The sequence below is a fragment of the Xyrauchen texanus genome, chromosome 9 (genome assembly GCF_025860055.1).
Source record: "Xyrauchen texanus isolate HMW12.3.18 chromosome 9, RBS_HiC_50CHRs, whole genome shotgun sequence".
In the NCBI taxonomy this organism is placed as follows: domain Eukaryota; kingdom Metazoa; phylum Chordata; class Actinopteri; order Cypriniformes; family Catostomidae; genus Xyrauchen; species Xyrauchen texanus.
In genome coordinates this window covers 34,252,882-34,267,848 of record NC_068284.1, presented here as the reverse complement: position 1 = coordinate 34,267,848, position 14,967 = coordinate 34,252,882, and the positions used below count along the sequence as shown (strand labels likewise).

The following is a 14,967-nucleotide window of genomic DNA, read 5'->3' as shown; positions in this document are numbered from 1 at the left end:
CAAATGATAGTAAAAAAAGTTAATTTAACTATACTTTGAGTAGCCTATTATATCAATACTTTACAAGTTTGGCCTGCAGTACATGTGTACGGTATCATAACAAGCACTGATGACACTCAATGACACTTAGAAAATGACCTAAAGGAATAGTTCAACCAAAAATTTACATTCTCTCATTATTTACTCACCCTCAAGCCATCCCACATGTATATGAATTTCTTTCTTATGCAGAACACAAACAAAGATTGTTATATATACGTTCAAAGAACATATTTCAAATCAGCAGTAAAATTTGACAACACTGGAATCATATGTGCTTCTTTTCCTCAGATTGTGCCCAAACAACGCAATTTCCCCGGCTTGTGTAGCTAATGGATGTTCTCTATTTGATTAGCAGGTGATGTCTGTATCTAAAATGTGATTGGCTCTTTTACGTAAGGTGGAACTTCCTTTCTACATACATTTAGTATTCACATTCAGCCATGATTACTAATCAATGAGTGAATGTGTCAAATAACAGGACGGTTACTGAGATTTAAGCAAGTATCCTTTGGTTAATCATATGACTCTAACATGGCAGCCCCCATGTCTGGACCCTCTCCATGTAGAATAAAACAGCTTTTATAAAGATACTGATATGACTGGGGTGGTCATTTAATGTGAGTGTTCATGTTCCTACATATATTGCAAAATTACAATTCATGTCTTTTGGAGTTAAACTTTTTAATGAGGTTACTGAGATTACTGAGTGCACCTAGATAGATAGAAGTGTCCCATCTCTGCTAAATAATTTCTGTTAGATAGCTACACTACAAGTAACTAAATATTAGCTAATTATTTTGAAGCTGTTTTAAGAAAAACATATTTAAAATATGTAACAATCAGGTAATGTTATTTAATTAGGGTTACATTAAACAATTAGGGTGACAACAGTAAAATGAATATATTTTATTCTAAATATAAAAGAATAAACTCTATAAATCATGCTATTTCATATAACTGAGTTGAAATATAGTAAGAAACAGCAGAAATGTTTACACCATGAAAATAGCTTGTATTTGATAAAAATTCCATTATTATCAGTAGGCTAACTGAGTAATGTATTATGCTGTCAAAATAAAATATGTGTAAATTAACCTGGCGTCAGGGCCATAGCTAGTGGGGTGAAAGCTGGTAACGATTCTAGAGGCCCAAAGTTCCAGGGGGGCCCACAACAAATTTGAATCTGTCACAGAACTAAAGAAATTTGTAGTTAGTAGCATCACTACTTTTAGTTAGTCATTTCCCTACACTGGTATGACGTCAGTTCCCCTCAAGCTGGTGTCCCAGCAGAATAACCACAGGTGTAGTTTGTCACATTAACTATGGACATATAGACCTAACAGATTTTGGTTTGATTTTTGTTACAGTTTAGCCTGTAATGTAAAAATATTCATACATTTTTAAGTGTACATTTTGGAGCCATTTTATCTGCATTATGGCTTGCTGAAGCTGCAGTAAGATGAGAAAAGTAGAACACAGCCTCCGTCAATACCACTGAATATGGATACTGAAGCCAGATATAAGCAGCTTAAGGAATGGAGGAATGTTCTGGCACCTGCTTGTCCTAGGCAAACTGCAGTGCTTTTGTGTGAGGGGTGACCTTCAGGATTACAGCAAAAATTTCAATTTCACACTCTTTAGCCCAGAGTTTGAGCTCACAAAGAGAGAGGCTTGCACACGGTGATGGGAAAGGCCCTTCTGAGACCTTTCTGAGGAATATTTCAAAGCTACTATCTGTTCAAGACCAATTTGAACAGGACCTACTTGTGTTGAATTAATGTTCATAATATGTAACAGAATTCTGCTTTGCAATAAGGAAACTGTTTGGAAATAATTAGCATTGGCTGACAGATTGTGAGATAACACGGTAAGGACGTGTTTTTGAGAGTGAAGTTTGAAGGTCATGGGACAGTCAACCCAAAGGAACGTTTTTGTTTTAAAGAGATCATAGTTTATAGAAATATTCCTTTGAACAGCTTCTGGGAATTGCCTCTCATGAGAAACAACACAAGATAAAAACAAAAAACAAAGACAGACACAGAAGGACTGAGCATGGCTATTTAAGAGAAAACACCTTTTTGTTTTTCTTTTCAAATAGTACAGACTTCATGGACTGTTGTGTTTTTGGTAAGTTGGACAAAGGTGGACTGGTTCCTTAGACTACCTGAAACTCCTCCCAAAGTCTTACGGTATAGAGCAGGGCTTGCGTTGAAACAGACATGCATTTATAGACTGCTGCCTGCCAAACCTGTTGTCATTTCTCCAGACAAGTTTAGCTGTGTACTCTGCACCTCTGTTCTACCCACCTGCCAAAATGATGGAAGACAGTGTCTATTGCTATTGCTTACGATGCCCATATTATTGACCAAATGACAGAGGAGGAAATCCTGGCCAGTCTGGTGGCAGAGTCTTTACCGAAACAAGTGGTAAGTTCAGTGCACTTTGAACTTATTCTTGTCACCTGTTGATTTAAAGCTGGCATGGTGGAATTTGTATGGCATAGATAGGCTGCATGTAGTTATGCTTTTATTCAAGCCTATTTACAACAATACCTGATATTATGATATTTGTGATCATTTAGGCCTATTTTTTTTAATGTTTACCCATTTTACCTTGGTACTCAAAAAACATAAACATTTTAAATTTGCTTTATTTAGTATCTCTAAGTGACCAAGTGATGGAATAGCACAATCTCTTTAAAGAGAAGATATGTTTCCTGGCTTGCAGTGCCTCACAGGAAAAAAAATGCTAATATCAATCATGCACTATTAAATAAAATAAACAGTACATTCCTTTCATGCCTTTAAGATTTTGAACACTTGATGTAATCTGAAGCCGGCTTTCTCTTTTGACTCCAGTTGCCATCAAAAAGCCCAAATTGAGAGATAACCAAGTACTGTCAGAAGACCAACTCGACAGGTACCAGGTGAGCAATCGCACCCTGACAAAAAACAAAAGCACATGTCCTCCCCCGCAAAAAACCTCTACATGACTAGATCAGCTATGCTGCTGCTACTGCTGCAGAGCAAGACTTGCTACTGTTAGAACATACACAGACACACTGTGTTAGCACATGCTGCTGCTGCTGCACAATTAGACAAACACAGGACATGCTGCATCCAGCATGTAGGACATGTCACATACAAACAATCTCGATGTAGCACATCTAAACCAGTGGAGCTGGGGAGGTGGAGGTTTTCTGAAAAAAACTCTAGCAGCAACCTGCAGTAAAATTGGCTTATCTGTAAAACCAAGCAATATAAAGGTTAGACAAACAGAGAAAACTCAAGTTGATTGGCTTACAGATTTACAGATAAAAGGAACTATTGGCGTATAGCCAATCGGCTTAAAAGATCACATGTGAGCGAGCTGATTGGCGAACATATAATCAGATTGCGCCAAGTAGAGTTCCATCCCTAAAAATGAGGTTATTTGTCAAAATTGCATAAACAAGCCCAGTGGTACTGAATATTTTTTTGTTTAAAAAAATTTTCCCCAGAGATAAAACTGTAAGCTTCAGGAGGCCAATTTGCGCCAGGAGCAAGAGAATGATGACCTTGCGCAAAAACTTGTTACCAGCAAGATTGCCCTGAGGACTGCCTTAGACCAGGTCTGCCAAATTAGTCTGAATTGACGTGTTGTGTTTCTTAACATTATGATACAGGCCAGTTTCAGTTTGCAGGTGTTAGTATCACGAACAACAGGACAATAAATGCTAAATGGAAATAAAATTAACACAATATAATGCATAGCTGAGATAGTAAAAAAAAAAGGCTTATTAACTTTCAAAAGGGTGTAGAAGATGCTTCACATATCTTTTGTTGTTGACATCAAAGGCTTCACTTTCAATCAAATTCTACCGTATTTAGACTGAGATTCATCTGTCACTTGGTAATATGGTTAATACAATACAATACTAATACAATATCTGTCCCAGGGTTTGTTAGCTCTAAGCAGTTCATGGTAATATTAATAAAGTTCAGTGTTTGATTAAGAAAATATTTGTTCACTTTTGGTATGATAAATAATTTTGGCACCGTGTTGGGTCACAACTTGATGTCCAAAGTCAAATTTGGGTCTTGAAGCAAAACCAGTTGAGAACCACTGCCTTAGGTGAATGTCCCTGGTTCGGTAAAAGCTGAATTGACAGCATTTGTGGCAAAATGTTGATTATCACAAAAATAATTGACCATTTATTTAAAAAAAAAAAAAAGATAGAAAAAACAGTCCATAAACATTAAAATACACACTTTTTCCAAAGTATTGCTATGAGAAGAAAACATTATGTATGCTAATATGATTTTAGTGTGATAAAATTAAGGATTTCTGGCATTATGACATTTTCCATATTTCTTTATTTCTGGCATTATGTCGTTATGACAGCAACATTGTAATATTGAATGTAACTTTACACAGCTACGGTTATGCTTTGTCATACAAGTCATGTTAACACATTTAATTTTTATGTCTTGAGGCTATATTTTTTAAAGTGTGTATTTATTTATTTTTTTCAACTTGTCCCCCATTTATACACAAAAAAAAAAAAAAAAAAACGGTTAGATGTTAAAATGCATTTATAAAAAAAGTGTGTAAAACTTGCACATTAAAACTTAAACATTATTCATGTCAACATGGCTTTAGTGTGATAAAATGACCAACTAACTTTATCTGTGTAAAGTTAAGTCCTATATTACAATTTAAGCAGTAAACAATTTTGTCACACTTAAGTCGTGTTGTCACATCTAATGTTGAAGTTTTATGGCTTTACTTTTAAAACTGTGTGTATTTTTTTATGTTTAAATGTTTTTATTTGGTATTTCAGCAGATGATCATTTGTAACTACACATTTTATATACAAACAAATAAAAATTACATCCTAACAAATATGCATGAACAAGAATAAATAAAAAATAAAATATAAAAATAAATAATCCAACCCCACCCAAAAACTCAACCCAAAGGTGCTATCCAGTGGTAAAAGCATGTCATGAAGGCATAGTAAACATTACTCACAAGCTTGCAGAAAATAAATAAAGGTGACCAAATTTTTTCAAATAACAAAATCTTGTTTTTTTAGAGCACACCTAATTCTTTCTAAATGTAGTGTACCAGTCAACTCTGTCAGCCATAGTTTAATCGTTGGAACTTCTGTGTGTATTTTTTTTATCAACATTTATTTATTGATTCAAAGAAAAAAAACAACAGAGAAAAACACAACACATGCACACCGAATCAACATTTAACCCCCAGTAATAACCCTCCCCAATCACCAACCCCACCCTAACCCCAAACGAACACCCCCATGGTAACAAACAAATACACACACTAACAAACAAACCAAATAAATTAATAAAAAATAAAATATATAATAAACATACATAATTAAACTAAACTTCTCTCTCCTCATTCCTTCCCTGAGAGTCCCCCAAAACCGCCAAATACCTACCCCACTTTCTGAAAAACAAGTCCCTAAACCCCAGTCTTCTACCTGCCATCTCCTCAAAAGCTGCCACACTGCCCATCTCTGCACACCACTCAAGAAATGATGATGCTCCATCCGACTTCCAACCCCTTAAAATCATTTGTTTGCCAATCATAAAACAAGTCAGAACCCAAATTGTATATATTTGTCCCCCAAATGTATGACCATCCCATCACCCAAAATACAAAGTCTGGGGCAAAGTAAAATTTGAGTGCCCAAAATTTTACCCAAATAACCCCTAATAAGACATGGGTTGTGTCTCCAACTTCTCCCAAAAACAATACAGAGCAGGTGGTGCAGCTGTAAATACCTATAAAATGGAGATCTGGGAATCCCAAAATAATTAACCAAATTCTCCAAAGATCTCAATACTCCACTCTCATATAGGCCACCGAGTGTAGTAACCCCCCTCACAATCCCCTCTGACCAACAGAAAGGGCACTTATTAATACATAATTTAGGGTTCAGCCATATGATTGAGGCAACATTTACGTATATAAATATCCAAATTAAACATTCTGGACACTTTTGTCCAAACCACGTGCAAATGTGAGATAACAGGGTGTGACTTAATTTCTCCAGTTAGTTTGATTGGATTTGCAATGGAAAATAGGGGCAATGACTTCCTGTTCAATATTAAACCAGGTAGGGACTCTCTCAGGTGGAAGCGACCAGTGAGCCAAATGTCTGAGACCAACTGCATAATAATAAAACTACATTTTGGGTAGGCCTAGCCCACTTTTGTCAATCGGCCTACGCAACTTGTTGAAATGTAATCTGGCAATTTTACCATTCCAAATAAAGGACTTTATGACGCTATGCTAACAGATTGCTTGAAATAAGAGAGGGGTACATCTACAGGGAGAAATTGTAGCAGGTAGTTGACTTTTGGAATAAAATTCATTTTAATAAATGAACTTTTTCCCAATCATAGATAAATGTAATTAAGACCACCTTCTCACATCACTCGAAAACGTTTTTATTAAAGGGTAGAAATTAACTCAGAGCCAAAGCTTCGGATTTACACCAACTGATTTTTTTAACCTGAGAATTTAGAAATGGAATTAATTATTCTGTGGAGGCAAGGCATAGATCTAGTGGGGTCGGAGACGAATAATAAAATATAATCTGCATAAAGCAGAAGTTTATGTGCCAGACCTCTCGCCATCACCCCTGGAAAATCCTCCTCCTTTCTTATCGCAGCTGCTAATGGTTCCAGGGCAAGACAGAACAATAATGGGGAAACAGGGCAACCCTGCCATGAGCCCATATCCAGAGTAAAATAATCTGAAATTAATACATTTGTTTTTACCGCTGCTACTGGGAGTCTATAAAGTAACGTAATCCATTCAATAAAAGTACTCCCAAACCCATACATTTCCAAAATCTTAAATAGATAATTCCATTCTACAATATCAAAAGCATTTTCAGCGTCAAGTGAGATGAGCTGTTTTGAGCGTGTTCAGCTCCAGGTTGTTTTGACTGCACCAGAAAGCCAGCCGTTCAAACTCCTTTCTATATGCAGACTCATCGTCATCTCGGATGAGGCAGATGACAGTGGTGTAATCTGCAAACTTCAGGAGCTTGACAGAGGGATCCTTGGTGGTGCAGTCATTGGTGTAGAGGGAGAAAAGCAGTGGGAGAGCACACATCCCTGGGGGGCACCAGTGCTGATGGTACAGGTGGTGGAAGTGAATTTTCCCTGCCTCACAAGCTGCTACCTGTCCGACAGAAAGCTGGTTATCCACTGACAGATAGACATGGGAACAGGGAGTTGGTTTAACTTAGACCGGAGAATAGCTGGGATGATTGTGTTGAAAGCCGAGCTGAAGTCCACCAGTCTCTCAAATGACTTCATGACCACAGATGTCAGGGAGACAAGTCTGTAGTCATAAAGTCCTGTGATTTTTGGTTTCTTAGGGACAGGGATAATAATTGAGCGTTTGAAGCAGCATGGGACTTCACACAGCTCCAGTGATCTATTGAAGATCTGTGTGAAGATGGGGGCCAGTTTGTAAGCACAGGAACGAAGGCACGCTGGTAAGACACCACTTGACCGTTGCTTCCAAAAGACACAGCACACATCATCTTCACAGATCTTGAGTGCAGGTTGTGTAGCAGGAGGGGGGAGGAGGGGCGTTGCAGGAGGTCCGAGTGCGTGTGGGGTGCGAAATTGGGCCTTTCGAATCTGCAGTAGAACACATTCAGGTCGTCAGCCAGTCATTGGTCCACCACAGGGTTGGGGGTAGGAGTCCTGTAATTAGTAAGTTGTTTCAGGCCTCTGCACACTGATGCAGGATCGTTAGCTGAAAACTTGTTTTTCAGCTTCTCAGAGTAGCTTCTTTTAGCCACTCTGATTTCCCTGTTCAGTGTGTTCCTGGCCTGATTATACAAGACTTTATCCCCACCCCTGTAAGCATCCTATGGCATGACGAAGCTGTCAGACTTTTCCTGTGAACCATGGTTTATCATTGTTGAATGATAAAAATGTCCTAGTAGGGATGCACATGCCCTCACAGAAACTGATGTATGATGTTACATTATCTGTGAGCTCGTCCAAGTCTGTAGCTGCAGCTTCAAAAACACTCCAATCAGTGCAGTCAAAGCAGGCTTGTAGTTCCAGCTCTGCTTCATTAGTCTATCTCTTTACAGTCCTTACAACTGGCTTTGTTGATTTTAATTTCTGCCTGTAGATCGGATGAAGATGAACCAGGCAGTGATCAGAGAGACCCAAAGCTGCGTGGGACAGAGCGATATGCATCCTTTATTGTTGTGTAGCAGTGATCCAGTATATTCCTGTATCTGGTGGGGCATGTAATGTGCTGTCTGTATTTGGGCAGTTCACGTGTGAGATTTGCTTTGTTAAAGTCCCCAAGAATAATAATAAGTGAGTCCATAGTTGTTCGGTGTCTGTGATTTGATCAGCCAGCTGTTGCAGCCCTATGTTCCCAGAAGCGTTTGGAGGAATGTAAACACTCACCAGAATAAACAAAGAAAGCTCCTGCGGCGATTAGAATGGCTTACAGTTAATAAAGAGCGCTTCCAGATTAGGACAGCACATCCTCTTTAACGTTGTTACATCTGTACACCAAAAAAGCACCAACTATATGATTTATTTTTCTCCATATGTGGCAACACCTCTGAACTCACCACGTTGTGATCTGAGACTAAGATGTTTCCAATTGGGCAATCAGCAACAGATGAAATGAGGGACTTAGATATAAAAAAAAAATCTATTCTAGAATAAATCTTAAGGCTGATGAAAAAAATGTATAGTCCTTACCAGATGGTTTCAAAAGTCTCCAAATAGCTGTAAGACCAAGCATTTTACACATCCTGTGAAAAAATGTCCACCCCATATCTTCCCAAATTTTTCAGCTCCCTGCAGGGAAAGATGTGTTTCTTGTAGAAACACAATATCATATTTCTTACATTTAAGAAAATAAATAACCTTCCTTCTTTTTATGGGGTGCCCCAACCCATTCACATTCCACATGGAGAGAGAGACAATCCTCTCATACAAACATTTTACATTTTGACATATTAGAAAAAATAGATTGTGTGGCAAAAATAAAATTATTAATACCACATTCCAACATTGGTGCAACAGTCAAACGCAGAACTTCCCCCAGAAAAAAACGGAAAAAAGAAAAGCGTGCGCATAATAGTGCCAACCAGCGTCCATCCCTCCAAACTAAAACAGACTATGTATGCCTACGAGATTCCCTGCAACAACTTTGCCATCAGATTACTCAAGTCTGGTGCTTCAGAATAAATTTTGTGAGACAGAATTACATAACAGAAAATAATCTATAAAACAAACTATAAAACAGCCAATAGGCAGAATAAACACAAAGAACATGTAGATTAATTCACAAAACTGTCTCGAAGGTGTGTTCGTCCACAAAATAAAGATTCCAGCCGCTAGCGGAACCAGCACATAAAAAAAAAATACAAAAAATTGTTTTTTTCAATAAAGTAAATAAATTAATGTTCAGTGCGCCGGCTGTTTCATAAGTGCAGCAGATGCTCTGATCCTTCTGATGTCCTGCAAAAAATACTCCACAAAAAAACTCCAGCCAATAGGAGGCATAATCACAAAGAATGAGCAGTTTCATCCACAACTGTCCCAAAGGAGTTTTATTCTACAAAACAAACTCCAACAGCTTGGCGGAACCAGCACAAAAAGAAACAAAAAAGCCATCCAGCTTCCTCGCACGGTCAAGTGTATATTCAGCAAGACAGCTCACTTGGAGGCACGTGAGAAACACACCATGACCTCCTCAGTCCATTGATTTTATGACAGACATCACTTGTTGTGTGCATATAAATATTTTGCAGCCATCCTTAGTATCTATCTCAATTTGGCCAGGAAGTTCAGTGTAAAAGTGACCCTTTGTCAATGCAAAAGTTCCTTGAAAGAGTGTTATTCCACAAAAAAAACTCCAGCCGCTAGGCAGAACCAACACAAAAAAGAGACACCCAGCTTCCTCAGACAGCCGAGTGTATGTACAGCAAGACAGCTCACTTGGGGCCATATGAAAGTCACCAAATGGTTTACTCACCGCATTGTCTCTATGAAAGACAACCTTATTGTGGGCATGTAAATATTTTGCAGCCATCCTTAGTATCTATTCTCAATTTGTCCGGAAACATCAGAGCAATAGAAAACTTCCGTTGATGGAAGAGTTTCTTGCATTCCTTGAATCAATCACGTTTTTCTCTTGTCGAATTTGTAAAATCTGGGAACAAGAAAATGAAAGCTTTCTTTTGCTCCTCACCTCACGCAACACGAGATCTTTATCAAGTGATCTCAGAAATGTCTCCCTCCTGTCTCCCTCAGCCGATCTGTGAGCTTGGACTCTGTGAGCTTGCTCGATATCCAGCTTATGGCCTGTTATGTCAACCAGACTCTGGAAAAGCTCTTCTAGGAATTTCACCATATCTCTGCCTTCTTTGTTCTCAGGAATTCCAACAATTCAGAAGTTATTTCACCAGCTACGATTCTCCAAATCCTGCAGATTTTCCAAAATGCATTGCAAATCTACTTTGGTCGCCAGTGGATCAGCAGCTAATTCCCTCTCCGATGACTCCGTTAATCGATCTGTCTCCGACGTCCCTGATTCTTGTAACCAACTCAGAGAATTTTGTTTCAATTTAAGTAATCGATTGACATATAACTGAAAGATCCTCTAAGCCAGCAACAACTTTCGTCAGCATCACAGACATGCTTGCCAGTTGGCGTTGGATTTCCACATCCAAACCGAGTCCCTGATCTGCGGTCCCGTCCGAGGAAGCTTGAGCACGTAATTGTCTTTTAATATCTCCAGATTTTGAATTCTTTGCCATGCTGACTTCAAAGAACAAATATGTAGCAGGATGTTTAGAATCTCACTGGTTTATGACATAAAAATAATTAAAAACTATCGTTTTTACACGTCCGAACCTCGCATGGCGTCACGTGACTCCTTGAAACAGTGTGTATTTTACTATATTGGGACTGGCCCCATTCACAATCATTGTAAGTGCCTGTAAAAAAACTGTATTTTATACTTTTTTTAATAAACGAGGGATGAGTCAAAATAATTTGTTGTGGTAATCAACATTATACCGCAAATGCTGTCAATTGAGCTTAACTTGTATTGAACTTTGAACATTCCTTTCATGGCTCCTACACATTACATGATTTTCAAAGACGTCGGATTGTGGTACTGTTCATATTACACAACTGTCCGTCTTGTCACTGAAGTCGTAGAGTTTTCAAATTACACAACGAATCCACGACAGGGGTGAACACATTACAAGACATGTTACTATTGACGAATCCCCGACGACTCTGCCTAGACTCCAAATTACGTTTCACAACAGAATACATGCGAGAAGTGATACGAGATATGAAAACAAATGCATGATCATATGTTATGAATTTCAGAACATGATGTGTATATTTTTAATTGCCTGAAGGCATCATATATTTAATAGGTTACAATATGAAAAAGTACCTGGTACTGTAAAATCTAACTATTTGCTTACCTGACTGTCCAAGAGAATTGGCATTTTCTCTCCAACTCCTCTATTTCTCCACCAGGTTTTGGTACATTTCTGATGAAACATAAAATAGGCACTGGTGCTCCTGCCAATGTTCCACACATTTTTCCTCCATTAATTCTGTCCAATGAGACTCTTGATACCGCAGCCATGCTCGTTGATGTTCTGTTGCAGGTACATCAAGACTCCTCCCACTGAAACTTCCCGTGCCCCATTTCTTGCTCTCTCATTGGCTGTAGGTCAACGCTGCTGTTGACATATTTCACATTGCACGATTTGGAATCGAAGGCAGGTCCAGAAATTTTACATTCTAAATATCTCGCTGACATCGGCTACGCGTCGGCGCTTCTCTCAAATCGTGAGGGGTGAGCGGCTTTGATAGTTCATGCATTGCGATCGTCACTCAACGGAGCGAGCTCCGATTTGCCTACGATTTCAGTCTTTTGACGGCGATCTCCACAAAACTGTCGGCGAAGCGATTTTCACTTTTTGTGAGTGAATAATTTAGGCAGATATAACTAAATATTTACAATTACTGTATTAAAAATTGTATAGAATATTACAAATCAAACTGTACCTTTGATGTGCAACTAGCCTATACAATCGTCATAAATTATTATTTTATTTTATTTTTTTAAATAAATAAAATGTATTTTAATATCTTAAAATTTCTTACTTAATCATTTGTTCTGTTGCTGTTCTGGTGTTTTTTTCAGACTGAGGACCAAGTGGATGAGTTAACCAAGGAGCTTATAAAAACCAAACAGCTTCTGAGAATGACAGAGGAACAGAAAAGGGGAAAAGAGGAGGAAGCTTCACAGGTCGGCTTTAACAACACTGGTGTACACAATGAAAAACAATTTCTGTGAAAGTGAGTTCATGCTCTGTCCTTGTCTAAAGTACTGATGTGTTTGACAGCTGAAGGAGATGTTTAGGAGAGAGTTGGACCAACTGCACACATTCAAAACAATCTCTAATAAAACTAACTGAGCACTACATACTGTATATAGAAATATACATGTATACTGCATATGTAAATATAATTACAATATTTTATTTTAAAAATATAACATATATACTAAAAGAGTCATGAGCATATTCTGAGCATTGAGCATCTTCTGAGAAATTATGAGCATCATGGTGTTTTCTTTACATTCATCAACACTCAACTGTGTATGTCACATACCAACAACCAAACTATTTTCTTGCATTCTTCAGATTTGCTCTCAACTAAACACTCAGCTTGAAAGGCAGAAAGCTCAGACAGAAAAGGAACTTGCTGTTATCAAGGTAAGAAACACACTGACCTCAAAGAACTGAGATTTAACCACAAATATCAAATCTTTTTCTGTTGTGATTTTTTTTTTGCATGCTTCTCTTAAAACAATCTCCTTTCTCACACATAATTATATTTCAGAGCAACATTATGGAGTGTTCAGAGTGCAGCCAGATCTTCAGTAGGGATGGATCAATTCAGCTGATCACTGAGAGTGAAGAGATCTCAGCTCAGGATGAGGTGAAAGCCTCTCTCAAAGAGCAGGTCAAAGAGTTAGAGAGAGAGTTAGCTCAGACCAAGCTACAAATGGTGGAGTCCAAATGCAAGATCCAGGTAAGCAAAGACAACAGAGCACATGATACATACAACCTCTGGTAAAAGGAAACTCTTTCATTTACAAAAGGATGTTGAATGTCTTACATCTTGCTTAAAGTTTAAGAATGTAATTTCTGCAACACCAGTGCTTTCAAAACAGCTTTCTAAATACACGCCTCGTTTGCTGTTGTTCAAACAGTCAGATAGTCCTGTCCCCAATTCAAGCCATTGGTTGAGTAAAGTTATTGGGTCTAAGCTGGTAGCTCAAAACCAACACAGGAATTTTTCTAGTGCCACAGAGACACAGTGTTGACAGTTTTCGAGAAAATTCACCTATGAATAGCTTACTTATAGTTGTCTCTGCATATTAAGTTTGGATAGAAGAAAGTATTTTAACCTTGAAAAAGATAAATAATTCAGCTTTTTTTATGTAACCAATCACATAAAATGTCCAAACATGACTATGGATTTCCAATACAGTGTGGTTTAAAAGAGTCCAATAGTGAAAATAAAGTAAAATTCTATTAACCTTTTTTCCATGAAATTATCAGAATAACAATTTAAGTCAAAAGTTGAAATGAAAAAGTAACGTGAATTTCTTAGAATTGGTGTGTTTGGCTTTAATGACAGCATTTATTCTAACTAGTGATGACTGCATGTTTGTGCAAAACCTGATCATTCATGTTAACCCATATTGTGTGCTTTAATGGAAGCAAAGAATTATCTGAAATTAAAGGTGCACTCAGTAACTTGTGTTTGTGTCATCTTGGATTTACTCCTCGCGGCTTGAATGCGGCATCATTTCCAGATCAATCATTTTCAGTTTCAGATACCACTGTTGAAATTTACTTTTGACACTTCAGCCACGATTACTTGAATACATCAAAGAAAGTGTAAAATAACAGGGTGGTTACTGAGATAAAGTGAGTATTTGGCTGGTCATAACACGGTAGCCTCCATGTGTGGACCCTCTCCATGTAGAATAAAACAGCTTTTATAAGGTTACTAATATGACTGTCTTCATCTCATGTGTGGTTATAATTTTATACATTGCAAAATTAATTTCTTTACGAGTACAGCTTTTTTTAAGGAAAAAATGACATGGTCAATGTCACATATTTGATTAGTTCATAACCTTATTTTCTTCAAAATCCTAAAGGTTTGTGTCTATTTACAAGATTAAATAAGGTTTTGAATGCTAGATTTTAACGTGGACTCCCCACTGTATCTTGTTTATGACGTTGTGTTTCATAAAAAAAAAAAAAAAAAATGCTAATTCAAAATACGTTTTCTTTTTAAAACTTGATGTGCCCAGGAGTTGGAGCACCAGAATATGGTTCTAACGAGTGAACTTCAGGCTGCTAAGAACACATGGTTCAGCAAAACTCTGGGCTCCTTCAGGACAGTGACCAGTAGCAATCAGAACTCATCTCAAGCGGACTCTGTCTGGAGCTTCACACATAACCCCCATTCCAGCTGGGTCACCAGAAGGCTTTCCTGGGCTCCACGAGAAGGGAGAGGAGCCAAAGTATAAGGAAGGCGTGTACACCACTGGATAAGAATATTTAATTACAGCTCTCTATTTAATAAGTCTCAAAAATAATAAGAAGGTTATTCTCACAGGACAGTCCAGACCCAAATGGATGTACAAATTGAGAATACACCACTCAAATGATGAGTCACACAGGGTAACAGCAAGAAGCATTATCTGTCCCTCTTGGCAAACAGAGTGTGACAGTTGCTCTTGTGGTACTCACACATGGAGACTACATAAAGTCTTTGATGTTTTTTCCTAAGAGTTTAA

The 14,967-nt window shown here is 37.9% G+C and overlaps 1 pseudogene; it reads left to right on the top strand.

Annotated features, from left to right (window-relative positions):
* Positions 1-2,150: 2,150 nt before the first annotated feature.
* Positions 2,151-14,697, top strand: LOC127649722 (rab GTPase-activating protein 1-like; annotated as a pseudogene).
* The last annotated feature ends 270 nt before the right edge of the window (positions 14,698-14,967 follow it).